Source organism: Calliphora vicina, chromosome 2, assembly GCF_958450345.1.
Source record: "Calliphora vicina chromosome 2, idCalVici1.1, whole genome shotgun sequence".
In the NCBI taxonomy this organism is placed as follows: Eukaryota; Metazoa; Arthropoda; class Insecta; order Diptera; family Calliphoridae; genus Calliphora; species Calliphora vicina.
In genome coordinates this window covers 71,261,323-71,274,833 of record NC_088781.1, presented here as the reverse complement: position 1 = coordinate 71,274,833, position 13,511 = coordinate 71,261,323, and positions in this window count along the sequence as shown.

Below are 13,511 nucleotides of genomic sequence, written 5' to 3'. Positions count from 1 at the left end.
CAAAATCTTGTAGCGTCTCATTGGGTTTCTGCACTCTACCACGCAATTACGTTCGGTATAATTCTTTATTATGTTCGCCACCGTACTTACGTTGTAGCGCCTCCATTATGTCATCATAACAATTTCTTTTACTCACTGGCACACTTTCATTTCCTTTTAAGGCCAAAATCAACTCGATAGCTTTTTCTTCGTCTTTCCACATGTTTCTAATGGCAACCGTATCAAACTGGAACTTGAACACATTAAATGGTGTGGTACCATCAAAACTAGAAGCCTTTATTCTACTCGATGTTTCTGAAATAACTCTCACCAGTCCGTCTTGGCATTGAAGATTATTAATTCTCCTTTCCAGATCGAGAAATTTATTATCAACTTTTTGGGATTGTTTTTCTAAGCCGTTCTCTAATTCGGACACCTTTTTGTCAACGACATCCACTCTGCTGTTAATAACCTTAGACATTTCCTGAATTTTCTCATCTGTAACTCGAGAGGATTCTTGAAGTTTCGCTTCCATTTCAGCTAAGTGTTTGAAAGTTTCTTTGACTTCAGCTTTAACCTCAGCACGAAGTTTCTCATTGTCGGCAAGAAGTTTCTGGTTGTTTACTTTAGAAGTTTCTAAGATGTTCTAGAATTTTCGTTCATTTGCTCAATCATGGCGGCAAACATTGTGTTTAAGTCCATGTTGCTCGTTGTTGAACGGGTACATATCTCAATTTCTTCTTTGTACTCAAATTCGTAAGTACCGATGTCAATATCACGCTGCTTGAATTCATCTATTAGCCTGTTTTGCAATTCTGCCTTGTTACCTGCTGTTGATAGCTCCAACTTACTCAATTCTTTCTTGAGTTGTTCAACTTTCAGTTCTTCAAACTTCATGCTTATTAATTTGCAATCCCATTTCTGACACCAATTGTTACGTTTTAACCTTTTCAAAATGCTGGTTTATTTCCTTTAAATAAACCTGATACTTTTGATTGCAAATAAAAGCCGTTTAGTAGTTTGAAAATAGTAACAACTCTTTATTTATTCAAATGTACAACAACAGAATTAAATAGTCACTCAATGTTTTTTATACACGTTTGCAAATTCGCAGAAATACAGACACAATTTATAATGTACACGAATTTACTTGAAAAACACAACACACTTTAAGGCACTAGTTGATGTTTATTCGAAAAGCGTCTCTTATAACACTGCCACCTGCACTCTAGATTGCTTTTTAACTGTCAAAGTTCGAATATTCTAGATCATACGCCAACTGTGGTGTACTTTCCACAATGTTATTTAACTGAATGTTCGAATTCAAACAGCGTTCCCAACTTACGACCAATGGTCAACTGAAAGCTTTTATTTAATAATGCCCACAGATATGTTACAGTTTGCTATTACAGCAATGTTATTTGAAAGCATTATGCTACTTTTAAATCAGCCCTTAAAATCGTTATATTTGAATTCAAGTACAATTTCGTAACAGTATGAAAAATGAATGTAAAAGCTATTTGCAACAGAAATAATTTAGATAATTTAGAAAATAATATGTGTCTAGCAGATTTAATTAAAAGCAAGGTAGCAAACTGCAGCTTAATAGACAATCGTAGTACCCCACATTTTAAGAGATTGAACCCGGAACAATTCTCTTAAACCAATTCAATGAAACAATTCTTATTAATGCAGAACCACAGAATCTAAGTGGAACCTACGTAATACAGTTCTGCAACACATCTGTAACCGTAGCTAACAAAACTAACAACTTTTTTGAGACAACACAACTACAGTGTTGCCAATTCTTGATGAACAAAAAGGGCTAAATACTTAGAAAAAAAGGCTAAAAAAGGGGCTAAAAGAAGGCTAAAATTTGTTCATTAAAAAAATACATACATTTGACACAAAAAACAACTTTGAATGTTACATTTGGCTATGCCGAATAGACAAACAAAAATGTATGAATATAACACACGTTCAAATGGAAGAAAATAAGAATATTTATTCCTGTATGTTGATCCTTAACTTTAAAATAACGTAATGGCCACACGTATATCATATGACGATGTTTTAAAAATCTCGTATTTATCACCTGTCCTGCAAAATGCTACAGGGCAAATTCGAAATCGATGGAGAATATTTTGATAAGTGAATATATGGCAAATATGCCTCTCATGTAATGCAGAAAAAAATATTCTAACAGTCGGACAGAATTGAGTTTCATTGGCAAAAACATAAATTTTGCCATTAGTTAGTAAACGTATCAAAACTACGGTAGCAAAAATATTTAATCAAAATATTAGAAATCACGGGTGTGGCATGCCGTAATCATAAATATTTAATTTTGGAAAAAAGTTAGTTTTTTATATTTGATCAGATATAATGATCATAGCTAGCTAAACTATTACCGATAATGAACTGAATTTTTCTTTCTAAATTGGTTGGATTGTAGTCTTTGAAAACGGTATACATGGCATGTATAAGGCGTTATAAAATATTTTTTAAAGTACTATATTTACACACCATTAGAAATCAACTTATTGGGCTTTTTTTAAACATATATATATTTAAATACTAGGCCTGACTCATTCATTCATTCATTCACTCACTCACTCACTCACTAATGAGTCAGTGAATGTGTGAGTGAATGAAAGAGTCAGGCCTTGTATTTTAATTATTTATTTATTTACATGATATTAAAATATATAAATACAAGATTAATATATAAAATAATAGCACTGGCTGCCTAGGCCATCAGCTAAAATTGTATTTTAATATAATAGATGTTTACAAAAAAGCCCAATAAGTCGATCGTATGTATACTTTTGTAATGGTGTGTATGTCAAATTTAAATTTTAGAGGAACCTAACTTTTAAGAATCAAAAAATACATTGCCCAAATAAAGTTAATTTTATAAACGCCCGGACTCGCGCGTAAAACCTTAACATTAATATTAACAATTTTTATTCAAATAACGCCAATTTTCTCTATAATAATTATGGCATTTTTATTTAAATCTTTATGAGTCTAATATATGATTTTATGACCATTTAACTATGGGTGTTCAAAAACTTATCTGTACATTAAAAAAAATACAAAAATATCGCAATCGTTTCAAAAGTAACAGAGTTTTGGCCGTTGAACACACAATTCTGAGCAACCATGCAATAATACAACATGTATTTTTGGACAAAATTTAAATATATAATTTGGGAACTAGAGCAATTTTGAAGAATTTATGGAAGGTTCCAACAATTTATATGTGCTTAATTTGTTTACTGGTTCAAAATTTTTAGTTAATAAGTAAATATGTATATAAGTTTTGATTTAGTCACAAAAATGGCTAAATGAAAATAAAACAAGTAAGAGTGCTATATTCGGCTATGCCGAATCTTATATACCCTTCGCCTTTGTTGTGGATGCATTATTATTTTTTATAATAAGTATATAGGTATGTATGTACATTGCCCACTTTCAGCGTACAGCATCCTAAATTTATCAAGAACACAAAAAACAACAACAACGCCAAACGAAACAGAACACCAAAAGAAAAAACAAAAACAAAATACGCAAGGCAATGAAACCAACACACATCCAAACATACGTTTAATTGTATAAAAAACAACAACAACGCCAAAAGAAACAAAACACAAAAGAAAAACAAAATACGCAAAGCATGCACATTCAAACATACGATTTGTTGATTTTTTGTCAAAAAAACCAACACACAACCAAACAAAAGTTTAGTTGTATAAAAAACAACAACAACGCCAAAAGAAACAAAACACAAAAAAAAACAAAATACGCAAAGCTTGCACATCCAAACATACGTTTTGTTGTTTTTTTGTCAAAAAAACAAACACACAACCAAACAAACGTTTAGTTGTATAAAAAACAACAACAACGCCAAAAGAAACAAAACACAAAAAAAAAAATACGCATAGCTTGCACATCCAACCATACGATTTGTTGTTTTTTTGTCAAAGCATGCAATACATTGTGTTTTTTGATGAAATTTTCAGAGGTTGTCTCGGATTTTTGCTCATATCTCCGTTATTTATGGACGTTATTTATCCGTTATTTATGGATGTCTGACAGAATTGTTGAAGATTTGGATCCCGGAGATATCTGGGGCCTTCAGAAAATTGATTTCAACAGACAGACAGACGGACAGACAGACAGACAGACAGACAGACAGACAGACAGACAGACAGACAAACAGACAGACAGACAGACAGACAGACAGACAGACAGACAGACAGACAGACAGACAGACAGACAGACAGACAGACAGACAGACAGACAGACAGACAGACAGACAGACAGACAGACAGACAGACAGACAGACAGACAGACAGACAGACAGACAGACAGACAGACAGACAGACAGACAGACAGACAGACAGACAGACAGACAGACAGACAGACAGACAGACAGACAGACAGACAGACAGACAGACAGACAGACAGACAGACAGACAGACAGACAGACAGACAGACAGACAGACAGACGGACATGGCTTAATCGACTCCGCTATCGATAAGGATCCAGAATATATATACTTTATAGGGTCGGAAATGAAAAATGTAGAAATTACAAACGGAATGACAAACTTATATATACCCTTCTCACGAAGCTGAAGGGTATAAAAAGGCTAAAAAATGGCCAAAGGCTAAATTAATTTTTTTGTGGCTAAACAAGATTGAAAAGAGCTAAATTTAGCCCAAAAAGGGCTAAATTGGCAACACTGGCTACATCCCTTTCCAGCCATCCTACAATCTAGACATTTGGAACAAAATATGGAAGAGACCATATCATTGGAAATGGCAAAAGAAATTCGAGCAAACAACACTGAAGCCATTGACCTGTTGGCCGACAGACACAAAAATGGCTTAGCATCTAATATTGGCCTTTCTGTGGCAATATCATCCATAGTTGTACTTTTGATCAAATCAAAGCCATTGGCCCATAATCATAGTCAGAAATAAAGAATACTTTAACAGAATTAAACTCGACTTTACTCTACAGTGGACTTTAGGTCTATCATAGACAAGTTAAAGTATACTTCTGACGTTGAAGTCGGCTTTAAATATAAAACTAGCTGAAGCTGTTATTAACTCGTTTAACAACAGCATCAGCTGTTCTTCACCAAGTAAAAAAGTTCGTCAGAAAGTAAAAAATGTTTAAGTTACAAGATATTGGTAGAGATTTTGCGATTAGTGAACAGTTATCAATAAAATTAGTACCAAAATATTCTAATTATGATATTCATCTTATATATTTTATTTTTCCACAACAAACAACTTTTTTTCTTTAGTTGTCCCGGATACTTTTGTTGTTTACCTTTTTTGTTTTTATACCCTTCACCTTCGTGAGAAAGGTTTATATAAGTTTGTCATTCCGTTTGTAATTTCTACATTTTTCATTACCGACCCTATAAAGTATATATATTCTGGATTCTTATAGATAGCGGAGTCGATTAAGCCATGTCCGTCTGTCTGTCTGTTGAAATCAATTTTCTGAAGACCCCAGATATCTTCGGAATCCAAATCTTCAATAATTCTGTCAGACATGCTTTCGAGAATTTTGCTATTTAAAATCAGCAAAATCGGTCCACAAATGGCAAAACAACCTCGATTTTTGACCTATATCTGGATTACTAAGACATTAATATAGACAATATGGATATCTAATGATAGATATTTCAAAGACATTTGCAACGACGTATATAAGACCATAGTAAGTTGGACCTACAATGGGTCAAAATCGGTAAAAAAAAATTTTAACACGAATTTTTTGCCACTTGTCTGTATTTTGTTGTATATTGTATGAAAACATTTTCTACATTTGCGGTGGCACACAGTTAAAGTCGGTTCAATTTAAAACATACTTTAATTTTGAGTAGTATAATTAAAAGCAGGTTTTTATTTTAAAGTTGTTTCTAAAAAGAACCGACTTTAGTGTTTGACTATGATTATGGGCCATTATAAAACAAGTACGAGAGCTACAGTATTGGCCATAACTAAAGCACCCCCTCAATGGATTTTTTGAAATCATAATTTTTTTGATAAAAACGGTTTTTTTGGGATGTATTTTGTATATATTTTATTAACTAATATTGTTAATGTTCATTTAATATTCATTTAGTAAAAGATAATTTTATTAAAAATTAATTTTAATAAATTAATTTAATTAACAAAAGCACCCTCTTATAAGATGTTTAAAAATTTGACTCGGTACTGCATATTTGCAATGTGTGTTATCGGGAATCACAATGAATGGACTTAAAAATTCCAAAAGATAAAAATATAGGAAGACGTAGTGTGCAAAATTTAAGTTTTATAGAGTTTATTGCAAAAAAAACAATGACAGGGAACAAGTACTCCAGTAAATTTAAATTTAAAGTTATTGAAGACTGGAAGACGGGCTTATCACTACATGAATTTAGTAAAAAATATTCAATTAACAGACCAGTTATTTCCAGGCTCGTTTCAAAATTTTTTAAGACTGGTCGATAATCTCCGGTGCATTCTGGAGGTCGTTCGCAAAAAAAAAACACGATATTATGATTTCTTGATCAAAAGAGCAATACAAAAAGATCCTACAGCATCAGCTATTCAAGTACGAACAAGTTTAAGCCCGATTTTTCAGCTGACGACCAGCAAAAAAAAACATTTCTATCAGCTAAGAACAAGAAAGCTAGACTGAAATTTGCCAAAGCCCACATCGACTGGAGTGTCCAAAAATTAAAGACAGTACTGTTCCCTGCCGAATCCAAATACAACTTAAAAAGTTCCGCTGGAATAAGGCGTGTACGCTGACCAAAAGGAGGAAGACTGAATCCTAGGTATTGCAAAGGAACAATTAAACATGGAGGAGGCAATGTAATGGTCTGGGGTTGCTTTTCTGGTCAAGAATTTGGGCCAAATCATAAAATTTATGGAATTATGGATCGGTTCATGTACCGTGATGTATTGAAAGCTGTAATGTTGCCTTATGCCAGTGAAGAGATGCCAATTATAGGGAGCTTCCAACAGGATATTGATCCTAAGCATCCCTCCAAAGTTTGTAAGACTTGGCTTCACAGCAAAAAGATTCTAGTTCTTCATTGGCCTGGTCAATCTCCCGATCTCAATCCTATTGAGAACTTGTGGCACATTGTTAATATGAAAATAAATCGTGAAAATTGTTGAAATAAGGATTGGAAATGTTCACGATTTATTTCATGCCGTTAAAATAGCCTGGGAAGGAATATCGAAAAACGCCATAAAAACATATTATCTTCTATGCCATGAGATGTTCTTGTGCCATCCAAAACAAAGGATTTGCAACAAAAAATTAACTAAAATTTTTTTTTATAGTATATCCTTGAAGGGGTGCTTTAGGTTAGGTTAGGTTATGAAGGCAGCTAGTTATCAGCCAGCTCACTTGGGTCCATGAAATTGGTCCCTTTGTGTTACCCTAAAGATCATGCTCAGAACCTCAAGAGATTCTTCACGTGTCAGAACTGGGTTCAATGCCGAACCAACCTGACGCACGAATGAACGAATCCATCCTCCTGATATCAAGAGTAGATAGATCCGCTAGGCCGTGCAAAATGGACTACCTATTGTCGCAGTCCGCACCCCTGCTAAGGCAGGGCAAAGACAGAGGAGATGTTCAATCGTCTCATTCTCGTCTTCATCATGGCAACTTCTACAGAAGTCATTATATGGAGTATTCATTCTCCTAGCATGCTCACCTATCAAGCAATGCCCCGTGAGCACTGACATCAGAGCTCGAAGCCTAGCCCGAGGTAGCCCCGTGAGGGACATTGACCTACGATGGTCATAAACGGGCCAGGTGAGTCTCGATATCGTGCAGTTTGTCGAGTTAGACCATCTGAGTTGAGCAGACTCAAATAATTTACGCTGTATGATTGACTTACAGCAAGACAGCGGTGAACCGACCAAGTTATCGATCTCGTCAATTTGTAGGCGAGAGCCTCTTTTGGCCAGTTCATCCGCAATAGCATTACCAGGTACACCAGAGTGACCAGGCACCCAGAATAACTCCAGGTTAGAATGTCTCGCCATCTCATTAAGAGATACCCGGCATTCATGTACCAATCTGGATGTCGAGTAGACGCCAGATAGGGATTTGATAGCAGGCTTACTGTCGGTACAGATTCGGATATTCACACCAAATAGCCTATAGTACTTCATCCAGTGTACCGCCCTTTTGATCGCTGAAATCTCAGCTTGAATTACACTACATTGATCATGTAGCCTGAAACACACCCTCTTCTGAAGATGGGGAATATAGAAGCCTCCACCCACCCCATCCGCAGACTTAGAGCCATCTGTGTATATGACAAACGTGTCCATGGAAGAATGAGACCCGCCCGTCAATGACACAGAGAAGCGTCTGTCAATAAAGGGTAAGGGAGTGCAGTAGTCAATATTAGCAGGTATATAAGATATACCGCCCAAAATAGACGCATGGCCAGTACAACTAGACCTCCATGCTCCAACAGTACTTAACCTAACCGCCGAATTTATGGCCAATTGTTTTGCCATCAGATCAGCCGGTAGCCAGTGCATCATTACAAACAGAGCACGAGACGGAGTACTGCGCAGCGCACCCGTGATCATTAGTGCGGATATTCGCAGGATTCTCTCAATTATCCCACAGTAGGTGGATTTACTTAGAGCCTTCCACCAAACTAGTGCTCCATACATTAGTATGGGCTTGACCACCATATCGAAAAGCCATTTCGCATTCCTAGGGCTTATTCCCCAGGTACTCCCAATGGCCCTTCTGCAGGCATAGATAGCGACAGCCGCCTTGGACGCTCTCGCATGAATATTAAGGCTCCAGGATAGCTTAGAGTCTAGTATAATTCCCAGATACTTAGCACTATCCGAGAGTTTAAGTTCCACACCGTTAAGGCGCGGTAATGGGAACGGAGGGATTTTGTACCTTCTGGAGAACAGCACAAGGTCCGTTTTCCCAGGGTTCACACCTAGTCCACTTGCAGTGCTCCACTGGCTGAGTGTACTGAGTGAAGTTTGCAGGCATTGTGATAATGTGTCCAAGTGTTTTCCAGAAACAGCTACGGCAACATCATCAGCATATGCAACAGTTTTGCACATCATGGAATCTAATTTCATGAGTAACATATTGATGGCAAGATTCCACAAGAGTGGAGATAAAACCCCTCCCTGTGGAGTGCCCCGGTTCGCTAATCTAAAAATAGTAGCAGTTCCCATAGAAGAGATAATGACTCTATTAGTCAGAAGTCTACCTATGAAGCAGATAATAGATTGATCTATATCCAGACCACCTAGAGCCGAAAGGATCGTCTCTGGCGTCACATTGTTAAAGGCCCCCTCAATATCCAAGAAGGCCACCAATGCATATTCCTTATGCTCGAGTGATTTTTCTACGAATCCCACAAGCGAATGTAAAGCAGTCTCAACAGATCTACCTTTCATATAGGCATGTTGAGACAAGGATAGTCGGTTCGGGTTAATCGATGAACGAAGGTGTAGATCAATCAACCTTTCCATAGTTTTCAAGAGGAAGGACGATAGGCTAATAGGCCTAAAGTCCTTGGGTCTAGTATGAGATGCCTTCCCTCCCTTGGGAATGAAGGCCACCGTACATCTGGTCCACGACTCCGGAATATATGACCAAGCCAAGCAGGCCGAGTATATACGAGTCAACCAGGGAATAATTAAATCCTCATTCCGTTGCAGATCCGCCGGAATGATGCCATCAGGACCCGGAGATTTATATGGGTCAAAGCTACGCAGGGCCCATTTTAGTCTCTCCTCATTTATGAGAATTGTGACTTCAAAAGGCCCAGTATAAGATATCGCAGTGTTACCCTCAGATAGGGGAACACTGCCAGGGAAATGAGCGTCCATCAAAACCTCTAGGGTTTCCTTTCCGCTAGTAGTCCAGCTGTCGCTCGATTTCTGAATATAACTCGGGACAGCGGTCGAAGATGACAAGATCCTGCGCAAGCGACTCGTCTCAGAGGAACCTTCCACGCCGCTACAGAAGGACCTCCAGGATTTGCGCTTCGCGTTCCTAACCAGGTTCTTGAATTTATTCACAGAGGACTTGTAAACAGACCAGTTGCCCAGTCTCTTGGCCTCATTGAAAAGTTTGCGACACTCTCTACGAGTGTTCGCTATCTCGGAAGTCCACCAAGGTGGTTTTTTCCTACCTCTGCAGATACTAGGTCTGCATGAATCTGATATCGCTCTATCAAACGCATTAGTCAAATTGTTGACCGCAATTTCAATATCATTCCGATCACTAATGATCGGAGGGTCAGGGAGAAGGCGAGAGAGAGTAGCATGTTGCCCAACCCAATCAGTCCTTCTCCTGTTTCGGATGGGCATAGCCCCCTTTTCACGAACTTCAATAACAAAGTCTATGTACATATGATCAGAGAATGAACAGTCATTCGAAACTCTCCATCCACTGATAAGATCTGAGTGCCTAGAACTAACTAGCGTTAAATCAAGAACCTCCCTTCTGTTAGTAACTACAAAGGTTGGTTCTGAACCAGTGTTGACTATGTCTATGTTATTACAAAGAATGAATTCGAAAATTGACTCACCCCTTGCGTTGGTATCCGAGCTGCCCCATACAATATGATGTGCATTGGCATCAGCTCCAATAATAACCGGCAGATTCTCAACTCTTGCCCTTTCAATTATGTCGCGAACCTTGCTGTTTGGTGGTGGTTCGCTGTGGTCATGTGCCATGTAGCTTGAGATAACTAGTATAGTTCCTACACCAGTTTCCCAGGCCGCTACCACAGTATCTTCATCGCTGTAATCAGAAAGAATGAAGATATTGAGTTTGTTGCTAGCTACTATACATGATCTAATGTTACCTGAGCCTTTCATGTATAGTAGCTTATGGCCTTTGGCACCTAGTCCGCGAACCCCTTCTCGATGGATCCAGGGTTCTTGGATGAGTGCTAGCTCCTCCCCTCTCTCGGACATCCGGAGGAGCAGGGCAGCCGAAGCTGCTTTGGAGTGGTGAAGATTAATTTGAGTTACCTTCACCATATCCGTGTTTTTGTACGATTGTGACGTTGACGTCTTCTTGGTCCGAGGGACTCGAGTCCAAGAGGGCGTCCTCGTCAACTACATCGTCCAATGGCCCAAAAAATTCACCCACCATTTCAGAGTTGGAATGGGTGTCCTCTTGAGCAACAGAACTAGTAGTCTCATCGCAAGACATGTCCTCGGGGGTAGGTTCAATGTCATCCTGAACCAGTTTACCCTTATCGTCTCCTCGGTAAACTCTAAGAAAGATCGACTCGAAACCGTAGTAGACCTTTCCTAGATTTTTCCGAAGAGGCGCTAGGGACTCCTGGTTCATGATGACCGTGATCCTCCTGAATCCCCCTTCAGATTCGGAGACCCTGGCAACCATCCAATCATGTGTAGGGATGTCAGGATTTCCGATCCGAAGGAGCTCCAGTATTTCCTCCGGTTTCGCCGGTTCGTCGGGAACTCGGGCTGTGGATCTAGGCCGGCGTGGTATCTCGTCAACAGAGACCACATCCAGCCTAGCTCCTTCCCAAAGGCCGTCCAACAGAGCGACAGCCTGCTTAAAAAGCATGGCAGATCGCTCGTTTGAACAAGCCATTAGTTTAACCCGACCGCGATACCAGCCGGCATCATCACACTGAGGGGGGGGTCCCGGGTTCTCTTTGAGAACTCGCCAGAACACTCCCATCAGTTTTCTGCGCACCATATCCCAATTTGCATGGGATATAGAGCAGTCAGAGTCTCTCCGATCGATGACAGCCCGAACAAGATGACCTTTAGCCACCTCGCTGAAGGATTTGTCAAACGATCGGTGAGACTTGGGACGTTTCGTCACGGGCTGCTGGCTCTGCGATTGCGCCTCCTCCTCGGAACGTTGCCGTTTAGGCGCGTCCTTAGACGCATGAGGAGGATTCTGCAGGTCAGCTATGATGTTCCTTGCCCAGTTGAGTGATGATAAATCATCAGACGAGAGTGACTCGGCAGGTTTGTTGCCTAACCGGTCGATAATTTTCTCGGCGGCTCGCCGTCTCAAAAAAGCCCTTCTGGCTGGTGTTACGTGCCTTGTGGGGTTGTTGTCGCCCTGTTGGGCAGGAGGCACAGCTTGGGAACCCGAAAACTTGTTCGCAGTTCCTTTACTGGCAGGGAGAGGTGTAGCTTGCGTACCCGAAATCTTGTTCGCAGCACCCTTGCTCACAATCGGCACTGGGTTAGCTACAGCCTGAGTTTTCAAGCTAGCAGCTCCCAAAACAGGGGTTTTTACCGATCCTCTGTCGGTAAGGGCCAAGGCAGCTTTCGAGGTGCTTGGGTTGAAATTCAGAGGCACCTCGCTGCTTTTACTCTTGCATCCTTTTTTAGAGGATGCAGTCTTTGCGCATTCAGATGTTTTAGGTTTCCCTAAAACTCCTCCTGCTTGTTGTTGAGCGCCAGTAGCTAGCAGATTAGCTCGGCCCGGTGTCGCCACCGAACTAACCTGGATCTCAGTAGCTCTCGATTCACCGCGACCTGAAATCGCCGCCGCGGGAATAGGGTCTCCGGAGATTATGAGGCCCCCGACCGGATACATAGGGCACTGTTTGTTTTCTTCCATTTATCGGACGGACCGACGTAAAAAGTGCATTTTATACCTAGCTGCCAGGTGAAAAACTGCCGCCCCACTGGTGTCAAACAGACCACCAAGCCGCCCAATATGGGAACAGACGCTGGTGGATTTCGGACTCTGTAAGGGAAAGGGACAGAGGACCCAAGGGGTCCAGAAAAGCGGACATATACTGTCAGGAAGGCCCCAATCTCATTGAAAGGGAAAACCTTCTGACAGTACCGTCAAGTAGCCGCCCCATAGGGATATACAGACGCTACTTGACAAGGGAAGGGTAGTTCTTAGTTCGTGCTCACCATGAGCCTCTCTGGTATGGTTGTACCTGCCAGCACGGCCCCATGGCTCCTTGCACTTAAGCCTCTGCATCGCGTCAAGATGACTACCCATCGCAGAGGAAGGGGTGCTTTAGTTTTGTCCGTTTCATTTTCTACCTTAAAATATTTTTTGATTTTAAGTTACCTCTTATAGAAAGGTTAACTTTGAAAGTATTTGTTTATCAATATTAAACATATTAACAAATGAAAATAATACATAATAGATATTTAAAACTATGATTTTATACAAAAAAATACCATATGAAAAAAAATCATTGATGGGGTGCTTTAGTTATGGCCAATACTGTATATTCGGCTGCGCCGAATCTTATATACCCTTCACCAAATTATACTTTAAAATAAATTTTTTTAAATATTTTTAGGTAAACAAAATTTATTTTTTTTTTAAATTGTTTTTCAAATTTTTTTTATTTTTTTTAATTTTTTTTAAAAAAAGTATTTTCCATTTTTTGGAAAAAAAAATGTATGACAAAAAAAAAATTTGATGAAAAAAAAATTCGGGTTAAAAAATATTTTTCCCGATTTTGACCCATTGT